The 18,770-nt window shown below is 53.1% G+C and overlaps 1 long non-coding RNA gene across 1 annotated transcript; it reads right to left on the bottom strand.

The window, feature by feature from the left end:
* Positions 1-14,159: 14,159 nt before the first annotated feature.
* On the bottom strand, positions 14,160-17,371 carry LOC111816749. Its single transcript, XR_002821083.1, has 2 exons — positions 16,403-17,371; positions 14,160-15,903 (listed from the first exon to the last, which is right to left on the bottom strand). It is a non-coding gene; the product is annotated as an uncharacterized LOC111816749 (long non-coding RNA).
* Between the last annotated feature and the right edge of the window lie 1,399 nt (positions 17,372-18,770).

The following is an 18,770-nucleotide window of genomic DNA, read 5'->3' as shown; positions in this document are numbered from 1 at the left end:
GAGGAAGAAGAACAAGAACAAGAACAAGAAAAAGAAGAAGAACAAGAACAAGAACAAGAACAAGAACAAGAAAAAGAAGAACAAGAAGAAGAAGAAGAAGCTGCTACTTATGGATCAGGGAAGTGGTGGTCAGGTGCGTAACGGTGACAACGTGTCCTAGGAAGATGCAAGGAAGTGGGTTGGTTGGGTGGTTGGGTGGTTGGCGCGTCCCACGCATCTCCCTCCTGTTAAGAATTTAGGGGCCTGCCCAGGAGAAGTAACAGCTGCAAAGAAAAGGTCAGAGCTTTCAACCCTGGTCCTTCCTAGGAAAGCCCCGTCACTGTATCCAGACTCTTCAGAAGCTGCTAGACAGGACTCGATCAGTGTCCTCCTCCGCCTTCAACATAGAGCCAGTGTCGAGCCTTCTTCAGAACCCAAGTAATCCGAGTGGGTTTCTGCAGGTGGGAGGACGTCGGCTTTGCCTGTCCACTTCGTGAACATGGTCACGGGACAGCACTGCACAGGGGGACCGTGCTCTGTGACACTGCGCAGGCCCCACACCTGCGGCTAAGAATGGGCTGGCTTGTCCACACCCTGCTCTCCACGTGGAGTCTCGAGGCCTAAGAGTGAGTATCCCTCGCCAGGGACAACCTGGGTTGATTTCTTAGTGGGAAAAGAGAAAGGAATAGGATGCTTCGGCTCCTGACACGATTGCTGTGTGGGTGATGACATTTCCAGATTAATCTCCCATTGTGTCCTGTCTACTGAGACAGCGTCCTCCTCCTGACCACAGAGCCCTGCAGTGAGCAGCGTGGCCTCCTAGGCCTTCCAACAGCAGAAGTAAACCTTTCACTGAAAGGTGCCACACACAAGGATTTCTTTTTTTCTTTTTTATAATGAAAAATTCTATTGTTTATTATAATGTAAATGCTTAGAATCCATCAGAAGATGGAAAATCCTGACGGTATCAGTTCTCGGGCAGACTCCATGCCACACAGCTGAGCTCACCCCGGCCCTGGAAGGAACAGAGTGGGGAGCAAAGTTGAGGCTGTGTCTCGGCATTTAGAAAGGTTTCAAGCCCAAGTAATACACTGCTAAATAAAATATAGTCTGTCCTCTAACTGGACAAATGTATTTGTATAATTAATTGCAAAGTAACTTAAATGTGCATACGAATGAGTTCTCGAGGCAATTTGCAAATCTGGAAGTAAACTGTGGGTTCTACACACCACATTCAGACACTGCCACACAGAGCTGAGGAGGGAGCTCGGCAGCATGGCGCCTGCCTGGCACACACAAGGCCCTGGGTTTGATTTCTGGTACCAAAACGAACAAACAAACACGGTCACACAGTCATGGAGGATGAACCATCCATCATTCTTGCAGAAAACAAAAGCATTTGCATTTCTTCATGTGTCATGACTGGCTTTCAGAGCAACAGTCAGTTACCTCGCTGTCTGGAGCCACAAAATGTGTATTTTACTTCTTCTTTCAATATTTTTCACTCCAGACAGCCTTTGAGGTGAGTCAGAAATAGCAGTTGCTCCTGTCGGAAGAGTCTGCGTAGATATCGATTTGAAGATTATTTTTTGAATGAATCTTTTTTGTGATTATTACGTGAACTCAAGTCATGATGAACAGGTAACAACATTTAACATCAAAATATTCAAACCTGCCAGGCACAGAGAGGCAGACCTGTACTGCCAACTGCTTAGGAGGCTGAGGCAGGAGGATTACCATGTTAGCAAGACCCAGACTCAAAGTAAAAGAAAAAAGGCCGAGGATTTAGCTCAGTGTTCAATCCCAGTACCACAAAAAAAAAAAAAAAAAAAAAAAAAAAAAAAAAAAGTGAAATAGGTTTGGGAAAAATGTTTTAAATCTCTCACTCATTTATCAGAAAGCCCTCCCGGCTTTGTGTCCCGTCCTCGCGTGCCATGCTCCACACCATGCTGCATGATCGCAACACCTGGGCCCACAGACACACGACTTCTGATCAGTCGGACTTATATAATGTTGCAAAATAATTTTTGGCTCCACTTAAGTAACTGTTGGGAAATACGAGCTCATTCACAAGGACTTTGGACTGAACAGAACAAGGAGGAGGGTGGCAGCCCTTTCGCTACTGGGAGGGGCCCCTTCCTGCACGAGGGTCTGTGCACTTGTGCTCGGAGGGGAGACGGAGCTGGCAAGCAAACGCATGTCTCCTCTGACCTTCACGGTCCTGCCCTGGTCCCCTCTGCTCCCAGCAGCAGCGCTGCTTTCCACGCCAGCAGCCCCGTCTGTGAGAGGGTTGCAGCTGGAGACCTGGAGAAAGGATGGCCAGGCGGGTGGGGTCACTGCGGCAAGAAATCTGGGCTGCGGCTTGCACCTGCACTGTGCTGACCCCTTCAGCAGCTGAGCGGCATGGGCATGGAGCGAAGCCAAGCGAGGGCTGTCACAGCCAGCCCAGCCATGTCTTCCGGTGCCAGCAAATGCACACTTGCCCCACAGCCGGTGGCCCTCACAGTGTTACTGAAGGGATCAGTGAGGATGCAGGAAGGAGGAACCAGGAGAGAGCACACCATACTTGCCTGTCATGGGAAAGACAGGTGCAGTGGCAGAGCTGATGGTCTGCAGGAGTATGCCCAACTAGAAAAGAACAGGGAGGTAGAAAAGAACAGATAGCAAAATCCACCAGAAAAGACCTTTCCTCTCTAGACCCCACCCTGGGGCATCACACACACACTGGGGCAGCCCGCAGCTGAGCCTGATCCCTGGCCACTCTCCTCCCGCCCGTGCACAGTGATCACTGCTGACTCTACCGTGTTGGGACAGCAATTGCAGACCTTCTGCCCAACCCACAGGGCTTCCCTTGCAGCCCAGAAACGTCAGGGTCCAGCCCGCCGGCGGGCCTGTGGTGTTCTCAGGCCCACCTGAGCACAGGAATCTTTGATTTGAGTCATGACTGCTGGCGCAGGGGACGCAGCACTTGCCTGGCACGTGAGGCCCTGGGCTCAAGCCCCAATACCACCAACCCTTTCCCTGTGCACACACATAATGCCCCCTGACCGCTGGCACAGCCCACAGACCCAAGTCTAGAACATGATGTCCCCCTCCCAGCTTCATTTCAGGAGCCGAGAGTTCAGAGAACAAGGACGTGGAGTGCAAGCAGCGCTAAGCGGAAGAGAGAATGAGAGGTGGAGCTGGAGACGGCCATCTCTGTCCCCCACAGAAACAAACCAAAGTGATCCAGGGCCCACTGCAGAGCAGAGAGAGGAGGGCATGCCCGCAGAGTAGGGCTGGAGGCCTTAGCATGCCCGAGACTGCAGGGGAGCGCCCAGTGCAGAGAGGCAAGGGATAGACGTGGGCCGCGGTGTGATAAAGGGAACTTTGGGGTCTCCAGGCCCACTTCCAGAGGACCGAGTCTTGGCCCCAAGCTCAGCAAGGCCCCTTCTTCAAGAAGCCGGCAGGAGGGCGGCGTGGGTGCCCATCTTTCCCCACCTCTACAACCTTCCCACTGGACAGCTGGGTCATCCAGAAGCCAGTGAGAAAACACTGGACTTGACTAGCTTTTTAGAACACGTGAACTTACCAGACATAACCAGAATATTCCATCCAACAGCAGCAGAATTCAACTTCTTCATGTGTGACAAGGGACCATTCTCCAGGATAGACCACAGATAAGCCACAAAATAAAGCCTGAATAAATTTTAAAAGCTTAAAATCCATAGAAAGTATCTTTTTCCAAATACAGTGTTATGAAAGTAAAAACAATTGGAAGAAAAAATTCACAAATATATGAGAATGAAATGTGTTCCTAAGCAAACAATGAGCAACAGGTAAAGATAAAATTTTTAAAGAAAATTAAAATATATTGAAATACATAAAAATAGCCATAGAACATGCCAAAATATTATATATAGGCAAAGTGAGCCCCCAAGAGAGTTTATAACAGTAAATACTTTTTTAAAAAGTCCTAAATAAACTTCCTAATGTTATACCTCAATATAATTAAGAAAGAACAAACTGACACTAATTCTAATGTAAGGCAGAAAATAAGAATACAAATGAATGAAACAGAGACTAAGAGAATAGTAGAAAAGATGAATAAAGGGTGGGGAGATGGCTCAGTAGAATAAGTGCCTGCCTGGCAAGTGCAGGGTCCTGAGTTCAATCCCTGACACACACAAAAAAAGAAAAGAAAAAAGAAAGGAAGGAAGGAAGGAAGGATAAAACTAAGAGAATTTTTGAAAAGGTAAACAAACCATAGCTGCATTCACTAAGGGAAAAAGAGACAATCCAAAATAAAATAAAGCTGGACTCTTATTTCATGGCTTATGTCACTTGTCAACTCAGAATAGATGAAAGTCTCCAATCTGGAAAGTTTCTGGAAGGAATCGGACGCCCCAGGACTTTGGTCTGCGTGATTTCCTGGATAAAACCCCCAAAGCACAGGCAAAGACAGCGAAAGGGCCCCCGGGCTGTCATTCCAGCAAGCGTGACAACTGCCCCAAGAGAAACCACTGCGAATGCGGAGACAGCGCGGACGAGGAGGAAATGCCAGCCCCACTGCTGCTAGAATGTTGGTACCCAAGAAACACAGCGCCTAGTCAGCAGTGAAGTGCTGCTTAACGAAATGGGTGAAGGATCAGAGCTGACATTTCGACATTTCGCAAAAGAAAAGGCAGCCAACAGATACAGGCTCAGCATCTCTAGGCACCCGGGAACGCACCCCAAAACCGCAGGCAGATAATGCTCGGCTGTGGAAGTGGCTGCCATGGGAGAGGAGAGCTCCACCGGGCAGCGGGAAGTGGAGGAAATGGGACAGGGCCCTGCTGGGGGATGGTGAGGTCATCCGGCATTTCAGAAAAAACAGGCAGACACTGTTCAAGAAAACTAAAAGGGAGTTTCCGTACAACCTGCAAGCCTGGCTGTCCACCCGGGGGACCGGGGTCAGCATGGCTAGGGGTCCTCAGCACACCCCGCCCATCGCAACAGCACTCACAGGGGCCTGGAGGTGGAGGCAACACACAGGTGGACAGACAGAGGAAAATGGGGCATGTGTGTGTGTGTGTGTGTGTGTGTGTGTGTGTGTGTGTGTGTGTTGCACAATACTGCACAGCCTGTGACAAGCAAGACAGGCAGCCGCTCAACATATGCTAGGTAATGCTAGAGAGGATCGTACGAAAACACATAAACAAGGTCCAGAAGAACACACTGTAAGCGCCGGCCAGATAGCTCAATGGACTGAAGCGCCTGCTCAGGCAGAGGCAGGGACGGGTTCATCCTGGCCTGCCGGGCCGGCCCGCCCCCGGGGCGCACTGAGACTGCGATTGAGACTGGACGCGGAGGTGTGCGCCTGTGATTCCTCTTGAGAGGCTGAAGACAGGAGGCTCACTGGGAGTCTGATCTGTGTAGTGAGACCCTGAACACCCTGTACTAAATACATTGAAAAGGGGGGGGTGCAGGAAGAGAGCGCAGTAGACTAAGCACCTGCCTGGCAAGCGCAGGGTCTTGAGTTCAATCCTCAGTACCACAAAAAAACAAAACAGCAACAACAAAAAACCCACTATGATATCTCAATCCCAGCTGGAATCTCAAAAGGTCAATTTCATGGGACTAGAGAACAGGAAACCTGAGATAGCATGGGGAGTGGGACAGCGGCAGCACTTGCCAAAGGCCCAAGGTCGCTGCCAGACTGGGACGCTGGGCTGCAGCGAGCTTGCACCCCTGGGGTCATGGCCTGTAATGATATGACCATGGTCCCCATTTTACATTGCTAAAAAAAAAAATAGGCTTTTAATGTAGCACTATTTACATTGAAACTGTTACATTGGTGAGGTGCCTGCTATGTTAATTAGCCTGATTGACTCTTTAATATATGCGCAGATCAAAACATCACACTGTGCTTCATAAACTTACGCCATTATCATCTGTCAACTAAAAATAAGTACATAAATAAAATATGTAGGGATCTGAGACAATTCAATAGCAAGAAAATAAGTAACCTGGTTCTACATCGGATAAAAGGTTGAACCGACACTTCTTAAAAGATGTGTGCATCGTCTATCATCCATGGACATCTGAAAAGACGTTCCCACACCAATCATCAGAGAAATGTCCATTTAGGCCACAGTCAACATAAGTAAGGAAAGAAAAAGAGAAGCAGAAGGTGTTGGCCCCGCCCCCAGGCAGCATCTCAGCGCTGCGGAGGCTGAAACAGGAGGGTCACTAGGAGTCTGAGCTGCTTAGGGAGACCCTGTACCAAACACATTTAAAAAAAAAGAAAGAAGAAAAACAGGAAGATTAAAAAGGCAATTATAAATTTAAGTTCCACTTGTCCCTCTGGATACAAAGAAACAGAAGCACCCCCTGGAAGTAGACCACAGACACCGGAATGGGGCCGTAACCCCCGGAGCCGCCCCGCGCTGAGCGCGCAGTGCTTGTGCAGCTCATGGACCGGCGCAAGCCCCTCGGGGCGCTGGTGCGAGCGCCCTAGGGCCTCCCGGACCCCTGCCGCGGCTGCAGATAGCAGCTGGGCGCCACTGCCCGCAGCCCCTCTGCGTGGGATAAGGCTCAGCGCACATGCTCTCCGGACCCTGGCCGCCCTTCTGCTTCAGGGCCGATAGCTCCGCCTCCTCTTGCCCACAGGCAGCGTTGCATGCGAAGTATTACTGGGGCTGATCTGTCCTAGGAAGCAAAGCCACGCTAGAGTTTGGAGAGAAAACATCTGGACTTAGAAAGTTTTGGTGCAGCCTACATTAGGTTGGGGTCCTAGAAATGCACTTGGAAGCAAACAGTCCAGAGCATTGCTACCTCCCAGCGCAGCTTGGGGCGAGCAGGGCCTTGCCTCTACCTGCTGTCTACCACAGCTACGTGATAAGCATCAACTAATCCTGCGGAGTAAGCTGTTGTCACGGGTCCCTGTCCTGGATCCCTTCTGCAGTCAGCGCTTACTGTCAGGCGCTTTGTCAACCGAGACCTTATTCTTTCTGCAGCTGAAGCTCCGGACGAGCACCGTTCAGGAATCACAAGGACAGGACAGCGGAAGGAAGCCAGGGATGGCAAGAAGAGAAAGAAGTCGGAATAGAAGAGAAGGCTGCTTCCTGCCCCGCCCACCTGGCCACACTAGCTCGGGGATCTTGCTTAAATTTTTCTTGTTGTGTGTGGGGATTGAACCATGGGCTTTTGTCTTGAACTTAGGTCTCTGTCCCCTTTTCCCTTTGTGGCAGGGTTCAGTCAGTCACTCACTTATCCAGGCTGGGCCTGAACCTGCAGTCTTCCTGCGTCAGCCTCCCAGGGAGCTGGAATTACAAGCAAGCAGCACCACTCCAAGATGGGGATTGTTTCGGAGGTAAAATATTTTCAGACAAACAATATCAAATTCCAGAGTGTCTAACCTGATACCATGCGAACTTTCCCTTCCACCCGTGGGCGGCGGGGGAAGGCAGGAGCCCGGTGGGGACAGCAGCTAGGAGCAGACAGGGGCTCAGGTACCAGGGCGCGCCACTTGCTTTCCTTTCTGCAGTGGCTGGCCATCAGGCTCCCTAAGTTTCTAAGAAATCAGCTCCTCGCCTCTTATGTGGCTGCCAGGGCGCCCTCCCTCTCCCAGTCGAAGCCCCATCAGAACGATCCTCTTTCCATGCCGATGACTATCTCCACAATCTCTGCCACCAGCTGCTGCCCAAGCCTGTTCCCACAGAGCCTTGGAGGACAGGAGGAGGAGGAGGCCTAATCCCAACAGCTCGAGGCTCATCTCGGGACCAGACTGGTGATGAGGACCAATTAGCATTTTAATGAAATTGCACCTCAACACTCCACCTGATTTCACTAGATGGTGCTTCAAGCTGCATGCTGAGGCGCTATCCCTGTGGAGCCACCATGGAAAGAGAGGGTCTTAGCTCCTTTGGTCTGACAAGAGCAGAGCACAGGCCCGCGTCCTCGTCTAGGGAGTGGCTGTGAGCTTCCGGGGGTGTTGGCTGCACCTGGCGACCACATTCACCCTGGAAATCGGTGCCTGCGCACAGTGCAATCTGTGATGTTTTTTGTTCCTTTTCCTTCCCTGTCCTCCAACCCTTACAGCCCACCCATGTGTAAAACCACGACTTCAATTTGTTCTTCATTCTTTTTTTCTTGAAGTCCCTTTTCCTTCCTTCCTTCCCTCCCTCCCCTCTCTTCCCATCTCTTCATCCTCTCTCCATTCCATTGCTGGTATCTGTCTTCCATTCTGTTCCTTATTTACACTCAGGGCTACTCACTTGAGAGAAACCTGTGACGTGCAAGCTTGTGTGTCTGGCTCATTTCACGTGACGCGGGGTCTCCAGGTGCAACCGCCCTACAAATGCTCGACGCGTACCCTTCTCTGCGGCAGAGAAGTACACAAGTGAATAGCCACCTCTCAGGTGGAGAAGGACGAGTGGGCAACAAGTGCATGCAGAGGTGTTCACCACCACTGGGCATTAGAGCACCGCGAATTAGCACAGCATGGGGACGCCTCTCTCTCCAGAAGAGCAGCAGCATCACCAAGAAATCAGCCAACCAAAGTGCACCATCTTCCCCTTCCAGCAGCCCAGCAGCTGCCACAGAACTGCATCTCCCGTGCAGCTTCGGCCCTTGGCCACTTTGTGGGGTTTTGACTCCGTTTTATTGCATCTTTTATGCAGTGATTGTGGTGCTTTGTTTACAACAGGCTTAGCTGGCCTCCGTGGAGAGGACAGGCGTTTTTCAGAAGCTGAAGTCTTATAACAAACCATTTGGAGCTGTTGTATTGTACAGCATTGTGGTGACATTTTGGACATTTTACGCCACCATGGCTAAGAAGTAGGAACAGTCTGGGTCCCAGCGAGATGTCCTGACCACCCACCCCTGACCATGGGGATGGCACTGTCTATTAGGATGAGGCCACTGTCACCTGGATGCCATGGTTTCCAACTCCTTCTCTTTACTTTCTTCTGTCATTTTTTTGCATCTAAGAAGAAACTAGAAGAGTCTTTTTTGCAAGAATTCAGGATCAGTCCACATAAGAGCTGAGACTCCAATCTTATTCCTCCTCCCTGCCTGGGCAGATGGCTCTGCTCCCTGCTGTGGCATTGACTGCTCATGGTGACAGCTCCTAGCCCTGACTCAGAATCTTCTTGTGTTCCAGAACGTTCTGGGGCCAACCTCTCTGCTACTGCAGGGAGACTCCTGAAGGACCGTGGGACACGACCAGGCCACGTGTCCGTTGGTGAGCCCGAAGTCCCACAGGACAGCTGCCACGTGGGAGTCAGGGCTGCGGACGTGAGGCGAGGGCAGGACTCTGCTTCAGAGTCAGGACTGTGTAGCTCCTCCATCTGCGTGTGCTTGGTCAGCAGCTTCTGTCTGCCTTGCAAAATGACCTTCCTGCCAGACAGGTGTGAATCCTGTCCTCCAAGGGCCCTGGGGACAGGGCTGAGCGGGGGGACAGAGCAGACCTCTGCCACATGCAGTGGCTGGTGCCCCGCGCTGTTCTGTAACCATTACCCATTGCCCCCAAGGACAAAGGAAACCTGCCAAATGACAGTGCTGCCACCCCACCTTGTCCTCAGGTGGCTCACTCTCATACTCCCAGAAGCACCGCAGCTGCACTGTGAGCTGCATGTCTTAAAGCTGCCTGGCTTTGATAGGCTTGGCACCTGCCCTTACCTGGGAAGCCGTCGCTATACTGTGAAGAAAGGGGTGCTCCTGCCCCCATGGCTTTCCACCCCGACCCTGCCGTGGGATTGGTCCATCGCTCCAGGTTGTTTTCACTTGCCAGGACTTCGAGTGAACTCACAAGGCCATGCCCCAGTGCTTCCAGAGGGTCTGACCTTTCTCTTGTCCCCGCACCAGCAGCTCCCGAATTCCGGGGCTGAGTGGTCTTCTGGTGTATGGATGGACCACTGCAGGCCCAGGCCCCTCCGTGGGGCTTAGGTGCCTTGCCAGGCTTGGCACATGGCACACCATCTGCCACGGACACTTTCATGCAGCCACTGATGCACACACGCTTGTGTTTGTGTTATGGCCCCAAAGCACAAGCTCTTGGCCACTCCTCTGTGCACACACGCTGGGATGGGCTTACAGACGCTAACTGGGTCTATAAATGATCGTGGACGTTGCCCAAGCCCTCTAAGTCTGTCCCAATTTTCTGTCAGTACTTTCTATCCGTGTTTGGGAGATGGGCATTTGAATCTCTGAACACAACTGTGGTTCTTTCTTTGCATCCTCTTACCTCTTGCCTTGTGTGTGCACAGCCCTCAGGGTCATGACCTCGGGTGGGTGAGTGGGTCTCCCTCACAGTTCACCCCCTTAGATTTTGTTGGCTGAAACACCAAGAATGCTTGCTGCCACTCATGCCGTGGAAGTCACAGCCAGGTCACATGAGGAGGACAACAGCCACCACGTCCTCATGGCTGCCTGGAAACGCAAACCCACGGGCCTTGAGACTGCAGGTGTCACCAGGGCCTTGAGACTGCAGGTGTCACCAGGGGCACAGTCCCTTCTTGGAGCCCACTTCCTATGCTGTCCTCACCCTCAGGTAAGGAGCAAGCACTTGTATAATCATACACATACGTGTGCACACATGCATGCGTGCGTGCACATGCACACACACACGCACACACACACACACACACACACACAATCTTCTCACTTGCAGTTCCTGCGCCACAGGAAGTCCCTGGTCCCTCTGTGAGTCTTGTCCCACCCTGAGCCTGTCCCACCTGCCCCCTCCTGTCCTCAACGCATGTGTGCACCAGTCACTTTGAAAGGCCCCTGAGGCCCAGACAGGACTTTGGTCCACATGCCTGTGGCTCAGAGAGGCTGAGCCCATGGAGGACCACATAGGATGGGCCATGTTCCCAGACGCCTGTGTCACCAACTGCTGTCTCTCTGTCTCTGCCAGCGTGCCCCACGCAGGCCCCTAGGCCTGCTGGCCAGGCAGTGGCTGGGATGTGTGGCTTTGGCCCTCCTCACATGACCCTCTCAGTAGCCCTCCTCATGAGACCCTGTCCTTGCTGCTGGCCCATCCACCCGTCCCTGTTCACCACCACTGGAGCCTGGACTGGGCTAGGCTGCTCAGCTGGCACTACCTGGTGTCCCCACTCTGGGCTCCTCATAAAAGTTGCGTGCCGAGGCCACGCAGGTGGAGACGCTTAGGCTCATGGGAAGCTCGAGGTCACCTGGTTACATTTTTATCTGCCACATGCTTTCTGGGAAGAGAGCCTGGATTCTTGGCACAGCGCGACAGGGAGGATGGTGCCTGGAACACGGTCTCTTCCTGCCGCACCCAAGGGGCGTGCCTGGGCGGCGCCTGCTTTTCCACCACTGTGCACATGCTTGGGTTGGCAGCAGTGTGCGCGGCACGGCCAAGGTGGTCAGGCAGGTGGCGCGAGCGGGCTCCTCACTCCCTGGCCTCAGGACACCACGCACACATCAGAAGCTAGCAGAGCCAGAGCTACCCAAGTCCTTCTAAAAACAGAAAGAAAAAAGAAAAGAAAAACAAACATGTAAGCAGTCAAAGAAAAGAGTCCCTTCTTTGGAAGATCATGGCCCCTGCTAGTCCAGCAAATGCTGGCCAGCCCCTTCCATGGGAAAAGAGTGAAAATTAAGCTGGAACTTAACGCGGGCATTTCCTGAACAATTAAAGTTCGTATGGGGTTTTTTGTGTGTTATTCAAAAATATAGAACATTTATTCATCTACTTATTTTAAAAGCTCAGGAAATGTCCGTGCTTTTGCTTTTAAAATAGTTTGTTTAAGATTGAGCTGATGTTTTCATTTTGTCTGAATAAATCCTCCTAAACAATTACTAGTGAAATCTAGGTTTGATAAATGGACCAGTATCACCTGTCACCACTTCTGTATGGATAGAAACCTGAGCTCTTTGGGGCTCATCCCCAGCTGATAACCCTAAGATTAATTTCAAGGAATTCTTAGCTAATGCACACAAGCATCTCCATGTTCTCTGCACACATACACACACACACACACACACACACGAGTGTACACATACATATATACCCGTGTGTGTGAAAGTCTATGCACCATTCAGAGGTCCAAGGCTTTTCCTAGATATGCAAACATTCTGAGAAACATGTATTGGAATGTATTGCCTCAAAATATTCAAATCTTTAAATGCTCACATGGCATGCTTTCTCATTAAAAAGAGTAAAAGCATCCTCCGGTAGAGAAAGTCGTGTGAACTGAGGGCTTCCCTCAGCGACATGGTTTTCGTTAATTCTCAGCGCTCTGAGAGTCACAAAGCCGCACCAGCCTGCTCGTCACTTCTCCCTGAGCGAATCCAAAATTCACTCAGGACCTCTTTTATACCAAGCGCATTTTCCCACTTACTACATGTACTTACTCTTAAGAATTAACAAAAGCTGTTTACTTGCAACCTTGAGCAGTGCAGAACGCTCTCTGCCGCCAAGTAACTTCTGTTATCTTTTCCTTTGAATGATTGCAAAGGGAAGGACAAGCTGCCGGCCGCCGCAGACTCCGTCCAGGAAATCTGTTGTTAGTTTCAGGCCCTCTGGGGACCCCCTACCCCAACAAAGCTGTTTTCAAAAACAGTTTCTGCTCTAGCAAAACAAGAGCTTATGATTCACTTCAGACTTTGTGCTTGGGCCGGCCTCTCGCTGTTTGTTAGGACTGCAGGCTGGGAGGGCCTCCCCGCCCACACAGGACCTCTGTGCCCAGGGCCACTCTCTTCAGAGAGGCTGGGCTGGCTCCTGAGGCATGCCCTGGAGGGAAGGGAGGACAACACCCCGACCTTGACATCTCTTGACTGCGGATCCCAAAGAGGCGCTGTCCACGACTTAGGGAGAACGCAGGACATGCAACACAGAGCAGAAGGCCACCAGGAGGGTCATGGAAGGGACCCAGCCCTGGTCATTTGCCACCACCTGGGAATGGGTGGGCGTGTGGGCTCCTCCACCCTGGCCCTTCCCTGTTTTGCTGTCCTCCCACACCGCCCGCAGTCTGCACCCCGCAGCTCCACTCCTCATTCACCTCTGGCTCTGAGCACTCAAAGGGCCCCTGGCCTTGGGCCCTTGCTGTCCTGTGTCTGTCCTGGCCCAGCACAGCAGATGCACTTTCTGCTGCTGTAGATGGAGAAAGAAAGGAACAGCACACCCCCAGGTCTTCAGGCAGCTCCCCACCAGTGGTGGGAGTGTGGGGGCCACAGGGCATGCTAGCCCTCGTCCTGACAGCCGCATGTGCCAACTTGGAGAGCCGCACAGGTCTCTCCACCCTCCTTGCAGTCTGCCCCTGACCAGCTCCTGGGTTGGAATCTGAGCTCTGGCCCTGGGGAGATGAGAGAGCTAAACACCCAGCCCTGTGTGTGGCGTGGGCTTTGAACTGGGACAACCCCGTGTGACGGTGCAGGGATGCGCAGCAAGGCTGCAGAGCGCTTGTCTGAAGTGGATGGCCAGAGAGCCAAAGGAGCCGACGAGAAGTCCTGGCTCGGGTCCCCTGCAAGGTCACCGTGACTCCCCCGGGGTATTCCCCAGGGCCACTGGCTCCTTTGTACCTGTGGCTGAGAATCAAACAAAAAAGGACTACAAATAAAGAGCAAAATAAAAATGGATCAGAGGACGCGGGAGGCCAGATTCTTTCTCAAAACAAGAGACCAAAAGCTGGGGACCTTGTAAAAATAATGAAGAAGTGCTATGTATGGGCATCAGCTCTCAGGGTGACCGCGGTCACTATGCACACACAGGTACTGGTAGAAATAAAAATTAAAAGCAAAGGAGGGAGCTGTCCAGCTCTGGGAAGGGGCCTGTGTCCTCCCCGCACTGCCCCTCCGTCCATCCACTGCCGCTGTCCCCCCAGGGCCCCGGACCCTTGCTGGTATCTCTTCCTGGGAGTCAGCTTCTCCTCCTTCTGCCCAGTTTCTCTTCCCTCCCAAAGTCATTAAACTTGATTGGGTTTCGCCATACTGTACCCTAACTGGCAAGAAAAGTGAAGGCCAGACCAAGTTAACCTAAGTTAGATGCTAAAGCAATTCTTAAAGCAGCCATGATTTTATTATTATTATTTTTTTTTTTTTTTTGAACCGGGGATTGAACTCAGGCCTTGCACTTGCCAGGGAAGCGCTTATTCCACTGAGCCATCTCCCCGGCCCCTGATTTTATTATTTTATTTGAAGGAAGGCATGGAAAGGCTGTACTACACAGATCCTGCAAAGCTAGAGTTCTTTTTAAATAAACAGAGAGAGAGGGAGAGAGGACAGAGGGAGAGAGGCCCATGGAAGGCCGCCCAGCCGCACACACTGGAGCACGGAGCCGAGGGCACTTGCTCTCTACCTCCTCTAGGAGAAGTCAGGCTGCTAGGGTCCTCAGCCCCTCCAGCCCAGCAGGGCAGAGCTGGCGTGCGGGAGCCGCCGCTGCTGCTGACGCGCGCGCCAGGAAACCGCGGCGTGCTGTGTCGATTTTCAGGTCCCGAAGCTGACTGCAAATCTAGCTGCACCCTTAGAGTCACCTGAGGAGCTCTCCAGAGAAAGCTGCCTCATGCTGACTGGCACCCCGGCACCAATCCTTGTAAAATTCTTCAGGTGGCTCCAGTAGGAGCTGCCCATGCTGGGAGCTGCTACCTGCCAGAGACCAGCTGGGTGTCCAGCAGTGCAGCTCGCGGTCAGGGCACCGATGCCCAGCGTGTGGCCCTGAATCAGGCAGGAGGCCACTGTGGGTCTGCGTACGTCCGGGCTCACTCACTGGCACTTCCCACGCTGGAGCAGTGGGCTCTCTAAGTCACGTGAGCACCCCGTCGCGTGGGGCAGGACGGTCCCCGCCGGCTGGCGGGCCTGGCAGAGCCTTGGCATCACCTCCGCAAGGCTGCGCACCAGCCAAAGCTATGCTCAGTTTGAGGACCGTGGGCTGGAGCTGAAGACAGCCTTGCTACATTGCGCTGTCCTTATGGGTAGTGGCAAGGTTGGCCTGGCCCCTGCGGTGGCAAGGACTAGCCCATGGGCCACATGCCACGTCTGTGGGTGCCCAGCACCCTTGGGTGCTGGATTCTGCTATGGATCTGCGGCATTGGCTGGCAGCTGCACAGGATGCGTGGAGACAGGGAATGGCACCCCTAGAGAGGGAACACGTCCAGGTGGAACAGAACGTACAGGAAGGAGACAAACACGGGCTCTCCGGGGTTCATGATGAGAGAAGAAAGGTGTGTATGGTAGCAGCTGTCAAATCCAGAGACTTCCTGGCCCTGGGGGGGAGTCAGAAGCCTCTCCCACTCTCCTCTGACCTTTGCTGTTCGCACGTGGTCTCCCCCTGGTGCTCTCGATCCTTCTCCCTGTTTCTGTGACTGTCTGACCCCAGAGGCAGCACACATGAGCATCAGCGAGCAGGGCTTGTGGTAGGTGAAGGCTCAGAAACTGCACGTGGGCGACCAGCGTGTCTCCCATTAAGGCTCGAGAGAACGTGAGCAGAAACGATGGAAACTGCTGCCCTTCCGCAGCAGACACCACATTCACCAGGCGCTTCTGCGAAGACAGCCCCAAGTCAGTGCTGTGGCCGCTGCCGCCCACCGCAGTCACAGCCAAGGCTGTGCAGAAGGCTATTTCTTTGCTTGAGCTCCCAAACAGTCCGCAGCAGTGAGACAAGGCTGCTAAGCTCCCTTTAATGAAGTGGAGATCTCGCTCGCCACACTTAGCCGAGAAGTTAGATCAGAGAAGGCGGTAAAACACGCAAGTCCCTGTGCTGTTACTGTCTGAAGGCAAGCAGCTTCCTGGGGAGCCAGGTCCCGGCTAGGCGGCTCACAGCCCTTTGCAGAGGACAGGGAAGCACGCTGTGTGGACAGCATCTTCCGTGGAAGAGCAGGTGGCACTGCAAAGCAGGTTCTCGGGAAATGAGGGGCCCACCGGCACTCGATGCACAGAGGGCGAGTCATAGCCACGCTACCCTTGCTAGTAGTCTCTGCCAAGCTGTCTTCATCCAGAAGGCCTCTTTATTTTATAACCAATTTAAAAAGTCAATAAGGATTAAATATGCAAGGTCATTTGCATCCTTCCTGCTTTGTGCTTTCTGTCACTCACTTCCAAATTAGGCCCATCAGGAGTTTGCTGTCTGCTGCCTGCTGTGGCACTGAAGCCCACCCTCAGGGTGCCCAGATCTCTGACACCCGGACCCCACCACCTCTCCTGGGCCTGCAGCAGCTCGGCGCAGAGCCGGCTGCAGGCACGCTGCACCTCCAGGACTGCCGTCCCGGCCGGCGCACTAGGGCTCGCTCTTCCCTGCGTCTGCCATCTCTTCTCCCGTGGGACGCTGCTCACGCATGCCTGATCCTGTTCCCTGTGCCCCTTCCCACCGCTACACTTGGACATGTGGCCAGTGGGTGACGGTGCTTTCCTGCACTCCGTCCCCTGGGGCTGGGGCCCAGGCTGGCAGCGTGGCAAGGTGACCTCTCCGAAGGGCACATCCCAAGGGAGCCTGCAGTGACCTCACCAGGCAGGGACACGCTGGGCTCCTCAGTGCCTGGCCTGCAGAGCCACTCATTCACTCCACTTGGTCTTTATCTCTGCGCAGATCCTGGAACAATACTCTAAAGTAAATTCTCTGCGAGGCCTTTCACTCTGCGGTTGTTTACTTTCCGTTTCCGTGATCTCAATGGGACTCAGAGAGGGAGGCGACAGAAGGCTTGGCAAACAGGCGCTCGCCACCATCTACGCATGAGGCCACGAGCTCCAGGGAGGGTGTTCTGTTCCCAGAGGGAGGCACGTCACTGCCACGACACGGTCCGGCTGCGCAGGCCCAGAGTCGCCGAGAAATTTCCACTGGGCAAAGCCCTCCAGATAAGCCATGGGGAGAGGGCAGAAGTGCCCCATGCTCCCCTCGGGGTCCCTGCCAGCCCTTGAGGCTCAAAAGCCTCAGCCCCGCTCCATGGTCGGGAATCCAAGCAGGGCCCCTCACCTGCTTGTCTGAGTTACTCTGCTTTAAATGAGCTTCTGTGTGCTGAACACAAAAATCTGAAAAGCCAAGGGTAGAAATAGTACAGAGCCGCCCGCGAGCTCCTACTCACAGAGCGACGGCTCCTGCCTGCTGGGCCAGTGCTAGCTAGCAGGATCACTGTTACATGATTATTAGAGTTCTGGAAATCTAATGAGGTAAACTCATCTGTAAAGGTTGAGTCCACACATCGGAATTCAATGAACCGCTGTGTCTCCTTTGGGTTCCGGCCCCATTTGTCCCCTAGAGCTCCCAGGCTGTCACAGTCCCCCCCTCCCTCGTGCGGTCACAGCCCCCTCTTCCTCCTGCCTGGCCTTGTCAATTAACTGGGAACACAAAGATCTGCTATCAGCAGATTCCCAGGAGAAGCTGCCAACGGGAAGTCCAAGGAGGAAGAGGATATAAGATTTCCTCTGTCCGCTGCATTTGTTCGCGCTGAAGCCAGACCTGCTCCATTTATGCCGAGGGCAACAGGTGCGTATTTTATGACAGCAACCAAAGGTCACCACAGGACATGTTTTCAGAACGGTGGGGGAGGTTTGCCTACAGAACGCGGGGTGCTCTGTGCCCCAGGTAGGTAACTCACACAAGCCATTGAGCTCCTTGGAATCTGAGTGAGCCCAAGGAAGGGCACAAGGAGTGCACAGCGCTAGCTTCCCAGGTGCCTCCCAAAACCCCAGTGCACAGACTGACAGAGCCCAACACCCTTGGGCCAGCGCTGGCTGCCTCGCTCATCAACCACAGTGTGACCACCAAAGCCAATCCTCTAACTCGGTTGTCCTCCTTTAGCCAACACACTCAGGCAACAGAGCTTCCAAAATGTCTGTCAGGAAGGCATCCTGCCCTTTGGAATGACCTACAGGAATGAGGGTGGCTCGATCACTTCGTGGCAGCCTGGTCCATACGGTCTGCTCTGAAGCTGAGTGTACGGCTTTGTAGTGCCGAAGGGCATCTAGACTGACGTGTCTTGGACATGACCATGGAAAGCACTCTGACAGCAGGCCTGAGGAGCTCCCCAAGGCAGTCTTCTTGGTGGGGTCGACAGTTTGACTCCATTTGTCCATGGCTGTCATGGATTTTATTTAGCAATGATACTGATCTTTCCTGCAATGTGACATGACATCGGCCCCCCAACAACACACACGGTACTACCACCACCAGGCTAACATCAAATCAGGACCGGGATGTTGTGGAGAGAAAGAAACCAGTTCATATTCATACCCACTTGGAGCAATCACTGAAGCAGACTGAGTGGCTGATGTCAGCTGTCGGCTTGACCCAGGTGAGGAACTCCAGACAGGGCTGAGCATCTTTTCTGCTTATGTCCAGAAGAGCTAGAATGTGAGACAGGAGCACTCCAGTGGTGGGGGCGGGGGGGGGGGAGGGCACCACCTCAACAGCTGGGAGCCAAGCAGGTGAAAGGCAGAAAAGGGAGCTGGTAGGTCCTTCCTAATCCCAGAACACAGGAGGCTGGTGGTCACCCTAGACCGACAATGATAGCAGCTTTCCCATCCCCAGGTTTTCAGGCTTGAACTGGACCATGTTGCCAGTACTCCAGTGTCTCCAGTGGGCAGATACCCTGCAGTGGGCCTTCTCAGTCTCCAAGACTGTGGGCTACTTCCCCTAGAAATCTCCTCTTGTATCTATCGATCCATCCATCTTCTATCCATCCATTTACCCATCCCCCATCCACCCACCCACCCATCCATCCACTCACCCATCCACCCATCTACCATCCACCCATCCATCCACCCACTCATGCATCCATCCATCTACCCATCCACCCATCCACCTACCCAACCATCCACACACCCACTCATGCATCCATCCATTCATCCATCCACTCATTCATCCACCCACCCACCCA

The sequence above is a fragment of the Octodon degus genome, unplaced genomic scaffold, assembly GCF_000260255.1.
Source record: "Octodon degus isolate 3935 unplaced genomic scaffold, OctDeg1.0 scaffold00039, whole genome shotgun sequence".
Lineage (NCBI taxonomy): Eukaryota > Metazoa > Chordata > Mammalia > Rodentia > Octodontidae > Octodon > Octodon degus.
The sequence above is the reverse complement of the archived record's forward strand: the minus strand, read 5'-3'. Positions and strand labels throughout refer to the sequence as shown.